An 8,110-nucleotide genomic window follows, 5' to 3' on the forward strand; every position below is an offset into this window, starting at 1 on the left:
ACCCCTCACATTCACACACCCCCACCCCCTCACCCACACACTTTCTCACACAGACTCACACTCACCCCCACCCTATACCCTCACACACACTCACCCACCCTCACACACACACTCACCCCCACCCCCTCCCTCATACATGCTCACACACACACTGTCTCTCACACACACACCCCCACCCCTCACCCTCACACACACACTCACCCCAACTCACACCCTCACACACGCTAACACACACTCTGTCATCACACGCACCCCACCCCACACCCTCACAGTCACACTTACCCACACTCACCCACACCCTCACACATACTTTCTGTCCCACACTCACACTCACCCCCACACACTCTCACACACACTCACCCCCACCCCACACTCACACACTCCTACTCACCAACACACTCCCTCACACACAGTGCAGAGCCCTCCCCTCCTCCCTTTGCCCTGCTCCGTGTCCTCTTGGCTTCACCCCTGCTGATCCCAGACTCTACCTCCTCTTCCCCTCAACCTCCCCAACTCCTAAATGCCCAAGTCAAAGACAAGGGGCGAGAGGGATGGAGTCTAGAATGGGGAGAGCAGGATCAAGATTTGAAGGCAGTCACTGTAGGGTCTGTAGTAGGCTGTCTTGTGTTGCTATAAAGGAATACTTGACACTGGGTAATTTATAAAGGAAAGAGGTTTAACTGGCTCATGGTCCTGCAGGCTGTACAGGAAGCATGGCACCAGCATCTGTTACCAGTGAGGCCTCAGGAAGCTTCCACTCATGCAGAAGGTGACGGGGGAGCCAGACTATCACGTAGCAAGAGTGGGAGCAAGAGAGACAGCAGGAAGGCGACACACACTTTTAAACAACCAGATCTTGTACGAACTCAGAGTGACTTTCACTCATCACCAAAGGGTGGCGCTGAGCCTGAGGGATCTGGCCCCATGATCCAGTACCTCCCACCAGGACCCACCTCCAACACTGGAAATCACATTTCCTCATGAGATTTGGAGCAAACATCCAAATATATCAGGGTCTTTGCTTTACTGCATCAGCTGGGAAGGGTGGGGAACTGGACTGTGTCTCCTCCCTCATTTTGTGTAGACACATAACAACACAGACACATCAGCACACGTACCCATGGAGAGATGGCCACGCACACACAGACTGGCACAAGGCCTGCACTGGCAGGCACGCAGGCACACACAGACACACCCAAGGACATGCCAACACATGTGCAGGAACGCATGCATGGTTCTGCAGTGTAGGGGGTGAGGGGGATGTTCCTTGGATTTCAGAGCTCCCAGCTTCTCGTGATTCTCCTTCCCTTGTTGTTGAGTTAAAGTTCCAAACCAAGATAAGGACACACATCTATTAAACTCTGATTTGGGTGGCTGATCTGTCTTCTAACAAGAATATTTTACCTTTCAAAAATTGCCTTTGGACAAATGTAGTTGCCATTATGCCTTATCTGGGCCAGCGAATTAGTTCATATGTGATAAAACCCACAGAGAGAGTGGGTCCTGCACACTCACCTCCTCGCCAAATAGAAAATTTCTTAAAAGTTCTAAATGTTTTGTATGAAGCAAGTATAACATTGATATGTAAACCAGGTGAAGGTAGCATTAAATGACTTAATTTATTACTTAAGAATAGTACTTAATTCAAAAATTACTTAAGAATCTTGAAGCAAAAATTATCAAAATGTTACCTTACAGAATTTAGCAATATATCGGCCGGGCGTGGTGGAGCACACCTGTAATCCCAGCACTTTGGGAGGCCGAGGCGGACGAATCATGAGGTCAGGAGATCGAGACCATCCTGGCTAACATGCTGAAACCCCACCTCTACTAAAACTACAAAAAATTAGCTGGGCATGGTGGCGGGCGCCTGCAGTCCCAGCAACTCGGGAGGCTGAGGCAGAAGAATGGCATGAACCAGGGAGGTGGAGCTTACAGTGAGCCGAGACTGGGCCAGTGCACTCCAGAGCGAGACTCTGTTTCAAAAAAAAAAAAAAGAATTTGGCAATATATCACAAAAGTAAATATGCATTTACCTTTGACCCAGTAATTCCAGAAATGTACCTTGAAGACACACCCACAACAATATGAGAATATGTAAATGCCCATAAATATATGGATTGAAAAATATACAGTATATCCACACGATGGAGTACTGTACTGTACTATGTAGTTATAAGAAAGAATGAGTATGATCTTTTTTGCATATCAATGAACTAATATGTGGTGCTTTCTAAAATGTATTGTTAAATATAAAAACAAAGTTTAAAAGCACACACACACGTTATCTTTTTGTGTAAGAAAGGAGAAAGAATAAAATACACATGTAACTGCTTACTTTCTATGAAAATAAACACAGGACCAGCCTGGGAAACATAGTGAGGCCCAGTCTACAAAAAAAAAAAAAAATTGTTTTTAATTAGCCAGGCATGGCGGCACACACCTGTAGTCTCAGCTACTCAGGAGGCTGAGGCAGGAGGATCACTTGAGCCCAGGAGTTTGAGGCTGCAGTGAGCTGTGATTGCGCCACTGCATTACAGCTTGGGTGACAGAGTGAGACCCCATCAGAAAGAAAGAAAGAAAAAAAGAAAAAAAGAAAGAAAGAAAGAAAGAGAGAGAGAGAAAGACAGAAAGAAAGAGAGAGAGAGAGAAGAAAGAGAGACGGAGAGGGAGGGAGGGAGGGAAGGAAGAAGAAAAAAGAAAAAAGAAGCATAGGAAAGTAGACCAATGTGATGGGGAGGAAGGAAGGGAGGGAGGGAAGGAGGGAGGGAGGGAGGGAGGGAAGGAAGGAAGGAAGGAAGGAAGGAAGGAAGGAAGGAAGGAAGGAAGGGAAGGAAGGAAGGAAGGAAAAAAGAAGCATAGGAAAGAATAGACCGGAGTCCAATATGATTGGTTGCCCATAAGGGGTAGGTGGGAGGGGAGAAAAGGATTGGAATGGGCAGTGAAAGTGATGCCTGTGAGAATATCAATTAGCATCATTTTAACTTTGAAAGTATGATTGATGGTTTACATACTGAAGTAAATTAATACAATAAAGTCCAACAATTGTGAGGCGGGAAAAAAAACCTAAAACCTAAATAAAATATAAACAGAAACAAAAGATGATGGCCAGGGCCTCCTCCCACCTCATCTGTACCTTTGGGAACCAGTGTCACTTGTGTTTCTGCTCACAGTGACCTGTCCCCCAGCTCTCAGGCTTTAGTTGTTAGGCTTCCTTTGAAGCAGATTCTTATTAGACGGGGCAACTGTGATGTGTGTAGCACATGCTTTCTGTGAAACAGGTAGCACTACGGTGGTCTTAGTCACGGGCATCCATGTGTGTTGGGTTAGGGAGAATTTCTTCCGCCTCCCTCTAGAAAACAAATACATGCTTGGGATAGGGGTGACAGAGAGAGAGAGAGAGAGAGTGTGTGTGTGTGTGTGCGTGTGTGTGTGTGTTTATTGTTGCAAACAAACTCCCAACACAAAGTCTGTAAACTTTTTGGAAGGACAACAAATTAAAATTAATAAAGCAATTTTATTCATTAGAAATGTGTGTTTTGAGTCATAGATTGTTAGAAGAGGCCATTTGAGACACTCAGCTAGGCTTTGAAGCTTTAAGTCTGGGTTCTGGATCCACAAATGTTGGCTGTAGGACCTTTGGCTATTGGTTTAATTTCTCTGATTTTTGCACTTTGTTCCTTTGCAAAACAGAAATTAATATTGTCCTACCAACTCTATGGGCCGCTAGAGGAATGAATGACCAAATGTGTGTGAAAGTGATTGATGATTCACAAAGCACTACACAAATGTCAAGCATTACTTATGGTCATGATGGTGATGGTGGTGGCAATGGTGGGGGTGATGGAGAAGTTGTTCTGGAACCTTCTGTTCTTACTCTCCCCGGGACTGAGAAAGTTTTTCCAAACAAAAGCATCATGTCTTGCTCCTCTTACTCGAATGAGGCATTCCTTTCTCTTGTCCCAGGAGGTTTTCTACCGAATGCTGCCCGTGCTCCCAGATGCCCCCCGGCTTGGACAGAGAAGCTGTAGGTGGTGGGAGGTGGGGTCCCCTACCCTTGGAAAAGCAGCTCTTCTAACCCTTCTATTTGGTTACTTCTAGGGGCAGTAGAATAAAAGAGGGCATGTCTAATAACAGCACCACTAGCATCTCCCAAGCCAGGAAAGCTGTGGAACAGCTAAAGATGGAAGCCTGTATGGACAGGGTCAAGGTAAGCATGCGTGCGTCAGCCCCACCCTCCGCCCGAAGCTCAGCTCAAAACATTCTTCCTGCTTCCAGAGCAGCCTTGTGAGAGTTAACACGTCACCCAGCACAGCATCCAGCCAACCTTGGCAGCTGTAACATTTACAAATGAGTGTTTGCTTCAGAGTTCTAAGTGTGCCCAAGGATTCAAAGGATGCAAAACACACAGTGTGCATGAATTCCACAAGGAGTCGCCAAAAATAGACTCGTAATTCATCTCGGCTCTATTTAGCTCTGTTGTCGTGCCAATAAGCAAGAAAGAGAGTTTAGCCATGAGATCAATCGCTTTTCTGCTGTGATACAGTGCCTCTGAGGTTCAACGACATCGGATATTTTGACAGGATTATTGTTGAGGGTGGAGCTCTGAACCTTGCCTGGGTTTGTCAAATATTCCTTTGGGGAAAGTGAAGAAATGCTCCAGACACCTCCCGTTGTATTCATTTCACTGATGAGTGCAGGTCTCTTCACGCTCGGAGGATTGAAGCAAGATGAGGCCACGTCTTCTCCAGATGCCACTCAGAGGTGAGCAGGAGGCCAGGCAAAGCATGTGGCTCTGAATGAGTGCGTGAGCATGGCGCTCATTCACTGTAATAGAGTTGAAAGGAACCCCAACTCTGGTGTCAGGAGCCTGATGCCAGGAGGCTCCCTGTGTCTGTGGTCTTGGGGAACACAAATCAGGCGTCTCACTTGGGCATCTGGGATTCAAAAAACACAGAATTCATGGCAATGGGCGACTCCTGAAGCCTTCTATCGGCACAGCCTCCCTGACCCCGCCCTCAGGAGTCGCCCGTTGCCATGGATTCTGTGTTTTTTGAATCCCAGATGCCCAACTGAGACCCCTGATTTGTGTTCCCCAAGGCCACAGACACACGAGCCTCTGTGTGGACAGTTATTTTTTCCCCTGGAGCTCTGGGGGTACAACCTCTCTAAGGAGGCAGAAAATATGCACAGAAAGTGACATGAGGGTATATGAAGCAAGGAAGGAGTCCAGCGTGATGTAAGTCGGTATCACTGGACCTATGTTACTAGAGCGTCTACATCTCATACATACCGATACCAACTGCAAATTAGATGTCAGTCCTTGGTCTCCAGGCTAGAGGAGGGAGCAAGGTTAGCACCCAGAAACAATTCTAAGACAGAGCGGGTCCCAATAGTGTAGAAAGAGGTTTCAAATGAATGTTGCAGGCATCCCGTGCTCCAGCAGTGCAGACAGGAAAAGGATGAGGACTGCGGTGAAAGCCGTTGCTGGGCACCTAATCTATACTTGCAGGGTCCTGGGAGAGACATGTGAAGGCGACAGTCTCCTCCGTGTGGCTCAGGGAAGACTTCTCGGAGTTGTGAGCTGTGGCTGGCTCTGAGCTGATAGTGGAGGAGGAAAGGCCAGTGTGAGCTAATCACGGCTCGCGTGGAGCAGCTGGGCAGCTGGAAGAGCTGCAGGTTGTGCTGGGAAGAGAGCTATGGGAGGAGGGTGCCATGCACACAGGTGCAGAAGCCAGAGCCATGAGGTGACAGGTGTTTGAGGTGCACCAACCTGTCAGCAATAGATGGAATTGTCAGAGGCGAGGAGGTAGTTGAAGCTCTGAGTAATCAGGAGAGGCAAGGAGGGGCAGAAATCGGGTACAGTGTGGAGCAGACAGCAAAGATGGGATCAGGGAGGCAAACACACCAAGAAAAGCAACAGAACATGGAGAGTAAACGTGGGAGGCACTAGGGAGAGAGAAGTTAGAATCCAACTGTCCAAGCCCCACGGCCAGAGGCCTGAAAAGACCGTGGGTCCCAGTTTGGGCTATAAGGCAATTCTGTTTTGCCCGGGCGTTCTCTTCTGGCAAGGAAGATAAATTCTGCAATAGCATCTTCACCTGCCGCAAACACCACCACAGGAGCCCCTGTGGGGCCCGGGTGTCCTCACGAATGAACACTTCGTCAAGAGTCACTTAGGCACACACGCTGTCACTGAAAGACGGAGGAAAGTTAAAGACAAATGAGTTACTGGATGAGTTCATTCTCACATTGCCGTGAAGACATACCTGAGACTGGGTGATTTATGGAGAAGTGTGACTGGCCCGTGGTTCCACAGGTGGTCCCGCAGGCACGATGCCGGCATCTGCTTGGCTTCTTGGGGCGGAGGGTGGGGAGGCCTCAGGAAACTTACAATCATGGCAGAAGATGAAGGGTGAGCAGGCACGTCTTACATAGCAGGAGAGAGAGAGAGAAGCGGGGGGCGCTACACACTCTTTTTTCTTTCTTTCTTTCTTTTTTTTTTCTGAGACAGAGTCTCGCTCTGTCGCCCAGGCTGGAGTGCAGTGGCACGATCTCAGCTCACTGCAACCTCCGCCTCCCGGGTTCATGCCATTCTCCTGCCTCAGCCTCCCCAGTAGCTGGGCCTACAGGCACCCGCCACCACGCCCGGCCAATTTTTTGTATTTTTGGTAGAGACGGGGTTTCACCGTGTTAGCCAGGATGGTCTTGATCTCCTGTCCTCGTGATCCGCCCGCCTCGGCCTCCCAAAGTGCTACACACTTTTAAACAACCAGATCTCTTGAGAACTCACTCACTATTATGACAACAGTACCAAGGGGGATGGTTTTCAACCCTTCATGAGGAACCACCCCCGTCTCCAATCACTTCCCACCACGCCCTACCTTCAACACTGGGGATTACAATTCATTCGACTTAAGATTTGGGCAGGGACACGATCCAAACCGTATCAGTTACTCAGGTGGTATTCAATCAAAGGGATAGGCAGCCCAGACACGGTGGCTCACGCCTGTAATCCCAGCACTTTGGAAGGTCGAGGCAGGCGAATCACCTGAGGTCAGAAATTCGAGACTAGCCTAGCCAACATGGTGAAACCCCATCTCTACTAAAAAATACAAAAATTAGCCAGGTGTGGTGGCACATACCTATAATCCCAGCTACTCAGGAGGCTGAGGCAGAAGAATCACTTAAACCCAGGAGGTGGAGGTTGAAGTGAGCCAAGATTGTGCCACTGCACTTCAGCCTGGGCAACAGAGCAAGACCTCATCTCAAAAAAAAAAAAAAACAGGATAGGTCACCGTATTGCTGTGCTGACTGTAATGGAAGCATGGATGCAAGATTCCTCAGAGGGCCTACCAGAGGCTAATTCAGATCCTGTGGTAATTCCAGGGAGTAGGCCAGTGACAGCTGTGTCAGATTCGGTTCAGAAGCAGAGTTGGTGGAAACAGAATGTTGTCATTGAAGAGAGAATGCCATGGCCGCCTGAGGAGAGAGCTGAACCTAGGAACTGCATCTGTGCCAGAGATGCATGAGCACATATGGGTGGTTTTTGTTGTTGTTGTTGTTTTTCTTGCTTGGACAACCTTGAACATTAATATATAACATACAATTTATCATTTTAACCATTTTTAAATGTACAATTCAATTCAGCAGTATTAGGTGCATTCACAATATTGTGCAACCATCACCACCATCTATCTCCAGAACCTTCTCATGTTCCCACACAGAAACTCTGTACCCATTCAGTGCCAACTCCCCATTTGCCCTGCCCATCCCTGGTGACCACCATTCTACTTTTTTCCTCTGTAAATTTGACTGCGCTAGGTATCTCATATAAGTGGGATCATACAGTATTTGTCCTTTTGTTCCTGTCTTATTTCACTTAACTTATTGTCCTCAAGATCCATCTATGTTGTAGCCTGTATCAGAACATCATTCCTTTTCGGGGCTGAGTTGTATTCCACTGCATGGATAGACCACATTTTGTATATCCATTCATCCATTGATGGACACTTGGGTTATCTCCACCTTTGGACTATTGTAAATAATGCTGTTATGAACATGGGTATGCAAGTATCTGTTGGAGTCTTTGTTTATTGTTGTTGTTGTT

The 8,110-nt window shown here is 47.6% G+C and overlaps 1 long non-coding RNA gene across 1 annotated transcript in view; it reads left to right on the forward strand.

The window, feature by feature from the left end:
• The window catches only part of LOC105546228, a 44,541-nt gene that overhangs the window by 8,067 nt on the left and 28,364 nt on the right, over positions 1 to 8,110 (forward strand). The window contains exon 2 of the long non-coding RNA XR_001007058.1: positions 4,102 to 4,210. This is a non-coding gene — a long non-coding RNA (uncharacterized LOC105546228). The remainder of the gene's footprint in view (positions 1 to 4,101; positions 4,211 to 8,110) is intronic.

Source organism: Mandrillus leucophaeus, unplaced genomic scaffold, assembly GCF_000951045.1.
Source record: "Mandrillus leucophaeus isolate KB7577 unplaced genomic scaffold, Mleu.le_1.0 Scaffold350, whole genome shotgun sequence".
Taxonomy (NCBI): Eukaryota; Metazoa; Chordata; class Mammalia; order Primates; family Cercopithecidae; genus Mandrillus; species Mandrillus leucophaeus.